This window comes from Mus pahari, chromosome 3 (assembly GCF_900095145.1).
Source record: "Mus pahari chromosome 3, PAHARI_EIJ_v1.1, whole genome shotgun sequence".
NCBI lineage: Eukaryota > Metazoa > Chordata > Mammalia > Rodentia > Muridae > Mus > Mus pahari.
The window spans coordinates 19,532,642-19,537,891 of record NC_034592.1 but is presented as its reverse complement, the minus strand read 5'-3'; positions in this window follow the sequence as shown (position 1 = coordinate 19,537,891).

Sequence of the window (5,250 nt, the reverse complement as noted above, 5' to 3'; positions counted from 1 at the left end):
GTAGGGACTGGAGAGCTGGCTTAGCTGTTCAGAAAATCCCAATGGTGCATGTTTTTAATCCTAGCACTAGTGGATCAGAGGCAGCTGGATCTCTTGAGTTTGAGGCCAGCCTGGTCTACAGAGTGAGTTCTAGGACAGCCAGGGCTACACAGAGAAACCCTATCTTAAAGTTAGTTCTCAGCACAGGGGTGCAGCAGCCGCCATTTCAGCATGCTCTTCTGGCCTTTCCAGGCACCCCTGCACCCCCCCACATACACATAAATAAATACTTTTTAAAATTTAAATTATGTGTATGTTGTGCGTCTGTGTATGGGAGTTCCTTGGAGCTGGACTTAGGGCAGTTCTGGTGTCTGAGGTAGGCGCTAGGAATTGATCTCTAGCCCTAAGCCCTCCAGCACCAGATCTATTTTTAATGTCTGTTGCTGGGCATGATGGTGGCATGTCTTTAATATCAGCACTTGAAAGGCAGGGGCAGGTAGGTTTCTGGGAGTTCAAGGCCAGCTTGATCCACATAATGAATTTTGGATTATAGGGTTTTATATAATGAAGCCCTTTATCTTAACTACTGCTGTGAAAAGACTCTTAACAAGAGAGAACATTTCTTTTTTTGTTTTGTTTTGTTTTGTTTTTTGGTGTTTTTTTTTTTTTTTGAGACAGGGTTTCTCTGTGTAGCCCTGGCTGTCCTGGAACTCACTTTATAGACCAGGCTGGCCTCGAACTCAGAAATCCACCTGCCTCTGCCTCCCAAGTGCTGGGATTAAAGGCGTACACCACCACGCCCGGCTAAGAGAGAACATTTCATTCTGAGCTTGCTTATGGTCTCAGAACCTTAGTTCATTATGACGTGTGCTGGGGATGGGGGCATGACCACATGATTCTGGAAACCTCAAAGCCCTCCCAGTGACACACCTCCTCCAACAGGCCACACCTCCTCATTCTAATAACCCTATAAAACAATTCCACTGTGGTGACTCAATATTCACATACATGAGCCTGTGTGAGCCATTCTTATTCAAACCACCACATCCCAACTTAAAAAAAAAAAAAGTCACTGAGATGAAAGAAGACTTGGCTTCATGTTTAAGATCCCAGACCCTTTAAAACAAGTCTATTGTCCCACAGGAATCTGTAACACCAGCTCTGGAAGTGTGTGGAGACAGGAGAATGGCTGGGTCTTGCTTCTTAGCCCAGATAAGAAAACTTGAACCCCAGATTCAGACTAAGAGAGAAACCCCGCCTCGTAGGAATAGGCAGTGAGAGGATAAGGCCCCTGCCTCTGTACACAGTCATGCACTCACTCACACCAGAGCACTGGGAGGCAAAGGCAGGTGGGGATCTCCAAGTTCCAGGCTCATTGGAGTTCTGCATACTCAGTCTCAGACCCCATAACCACCCCATCCCTGATGAATGCGTCTGAAAGTTGTTTTGGGGAACTGTGGGCAGCAGAGTCACTACAGGGAAGGGAAATGTGGACAAGCTAACAAGGTCACAGCTTGGAACAGCAAGCAGATTTCTGAGTTCGAGGCCAGCCTGGTCTACAGAGTGTAGCCCTGTCTCGGAAAACCAAAAACCAAAGCTACACAGAGAAGCCCTGTCTCGGAAAACCAAAAAAAATAAAGAGGTCTTCCCTCCCTGGAAGACCCCCTCCTCCCTGGCATCAGCAAACTTGCCCAGCTGGTTTGCCAGGAAGAAGCTGGGCCTGTTTTTGTCATCTTTGGAATCTTCTGGATTCTGATTCCTCAGGAACACCAGTACTGGAAGAGTCAGAGGTGACACCACTGAGAGAAGAGATCAGGCAGGAGCCTGACTTTGACTGCAGCCTGCTCTGCTGACCATAAAGGAGCTGGAAGGCCCCAAAGCTGTCCCATCACACAGTCTCACCATGGTCCTCATCCTGCAGTTCTTGTCTCAGCTCCACCCACTGCCCCAGCGTTCTCATCTCCAATGCTCATCCAACCCCCTGTTATCTGGCCCAAGGATAGGATTGGGCTGAGCGAAGTTGGTAGAGGAAAGGCAGTGCCGATAATACGGATAATATATTGGTGGATTGAGTTTGTTTGTGAATCTGGGTTTTGTTGTTGTGTTTTGTTTTGTTTTGTTTTGTTTGAGACAGGGTTTCCTTATACAGTCTAGTTGGATTCAAACTCGGAGTCCTGCCCCAGCTTCCTAAGTACTGAAATTACAGGTATGCACCACCATTACACTTACGATGGTCAACCTTCATTGTCAACTCAAGTACATTTAGGATCCATGGAAACACCTGTAGATGTCTGCAGTGGTTTGAATATGGCCAGCCTAGGGAGTGGCACTATTAGGGGGTATGGCCTTGTTGGAGGAAGTGTCATTGTGGGGGTGGGCTTTGAGACCCTACTCCTAACCCCACAGCAGCCAGTCTGCTACTGGCTTCCTTTGGTTGAAGATGTAGAACTCTCAGCTCCTCCTGCACCACGCCTGCCTGGATGCTGCCATGCTCCCTCACCTTGATGATAATGGACTGAACCTCTGCACCTGTAAGCCTGGTTAAATGTTGTCCTTATAAGAGTTGCCATAGCTGGGCGTGCCTTTAATCCCAGCACTCGGGAGGCAGAGGCAGGCAGATTTCTGAGTTCGAGGCCAGTCTGGTCTACAAAGTGAATTCCAGGACAGCCAGGACTATACAGAGAAACCCTGTCTCGAAAACAAACAAACAAACAAAAAAAGAGTTGCTATTGTGTTTCTTCACAGCAGTAAAACCCAAAGACAATAAAGGTGTTTCTGGGAAGGTTTAACCAAGACAAAAAGAAGGCTGGCCCTGGATGGCCCACCATCTAACGGGCTGAGATCCTGGACTGAATCCCAAGGGAAAGCTGAGTTCTAACATCCATGCCTCTCTGCTTCTTACAGCTGGAACATTGGAATGTGACTTGGTACCTCACAGTCTCACTACAATGCCTTCTCTGAGCCAAAGAAGCCATCCTTCCCAGTAGCGTCCCTCACACTACTGTCACAGCAATGAAAAAAGTAACATGCCCAGCTTGCTGCTTGCTAGGAGGAGGGTCTCCTTGGCACTGGGTGGAGCTTGAGCATAGAAGACCTCAAAGTTCACTCCCACAAGGATGTACTCCAACAAGGCCACATCTACTCCACCAGGCCACACCTACTCCCACAAAGCCACATCAACTTCAACAAGGCCACACCTCCAATAGTGCCACTTCCCATTGACCAAGCATTCACACCATTAATTCATAGATTTTTTGTCTTTTCATAGATCCCCAAAGATCTAGCAAGCTCTCTTCGTACATTTTTAGTAATATTTTTTCCTAGACTGAATGTTCTGATTGTTCCCCCTTGTTTTCAGGCCCGGATACCCTGTCTTCTCCATGGTATGTTCTATTAGTGACTCAGTTCAACTTTACTCAAAATTTTGATTTTCAGCATTTCAGTTTGGATTTACTTTCATATTTCTCTCTTGTGGGGTTCCATATCCTTTATTAACTTTTGTATTTCATTTAGCTATTTGTGTCCTCTTAGAATTTATTTGGGAGGTAATATCTACTTCTTTTTTTTTTTTTTTTTTTGGTTTTTCGAAACAGGGTTTCTCTGTATAGCCCTGGCTGTCCTGGAACTCACTTGGTAGACCAGGCTGACCTCGAACTCAGAAATCCACCTGCCTCTGCCTCCCAAGTGCTGGGATTAAAGGCCTGCGCCACCAGGCCCGGCTGTAATATCTACTTCTTTCGGCATATTTATAATCATTCTTTTTATTTCTTTGTCTGATTCTCTCCTGTGGGCCATTATGATGGAAATTCATATATATGAATGACTTTCACAGCCGGCATTAGTGGTGCGATTTTTCCCCCCAAATTTTATTTCCCTTTTTTCATTCAGTGGAAATGTTTGCAATGTTCAAGATAATATAGGTTGTAGCTGGGTGGTGGTGTTATTTTCTTTGGTCAGAGTGATATTTAGGGAACCAGGCTCAGTTCCCAGTACTCCCTGAGAGTTAGAATTCTGTCTACAATGACAGTTACTATCCAGGCAGGCCTTCTATAGGATCCAGTAATCGTCAACTGGAAAATAGTCACCCTTAAGCACCAATCATTTCAGGGAGCAAAGACACTGATAGCTGGAGAATGTATATACATGCACACATATGCACACACATACACACACATACATACATACTCACATGCACACATATATACACATATACATACACACATACATACACATGCACATACATACATACATACACACACATACGTACACACACATACATACATGCCGCAGACGGACCTCACTTGGGTCCCCGATCTGCGTGGAACTGGTTGCAGGTGAGTGAGGATTTGGTGAATGTGGGGTTACAAACAAATACGGACACAAGGGAGTGTGGTATCTGAATGTAATGTCAAATCAAGCACCAGACTATACAGAAGAAAATAGGGAAGTTACACAAAACAGAGGAATGCAAACACAAAAGGACTGTCAGGAACCAACTGGGATAAAATTCAATGTTAACAGCTGGGATCAAAAAAAGGTCCATCTAAAGTCAGCTTAAACTTAGAAGCCAGGGGCAAGGGCTTCATGCCCTTGCCATAGTTCCTATAGTCCACCTTCCCCCTAGGCCATTGTAAATACTTGTGTATGTGTGTAACTCAGCTATCTATGGTTCTAAGTATCTACTCTGGTTCCTCTTTAGATCACAAACTTCCTTCTTCCTAGAGAATGGTAAATTCCTGTGTAGGGCAGTGACTTAGCTACCTAAACCCAGGGTCAGCTCAAGGACTGACTGCCTAGGATCTAATTTAGCTATATCAAAAAGTCAATCCTTAAAAGCACTTATGATAAAGCAATATTAAGGGAAAGCACACAGATCCGTTTACCAGCTAAAGCAAGGACATTGGACCATTCATTATACAGGATGCCATGATTCCGGGAGACTAAGTTTCCATGAACTTTTTACCTCGGGACATCGCCCAGGTTTTTGAGGCCTGTCACACTTGTCACTACTGGAGTGCATGTAGCACATACACATACATACACACACATACATACACACACACATACACACACACACATATACACACATACATACACACACATACATACACACTCACTGTATTAGTCAGGGTTCTCTAGAGTCACAGAACTTACAGATAGTCTCTATGTAGTAAAGGAATTTATTTACAGTCTGCAGTCCAAATCCCAACAATGGTTCAGTAGTAGCTGTGAATGGAAGTCCAAGGATCTAGCAGTCGCTGAGTCCCACAC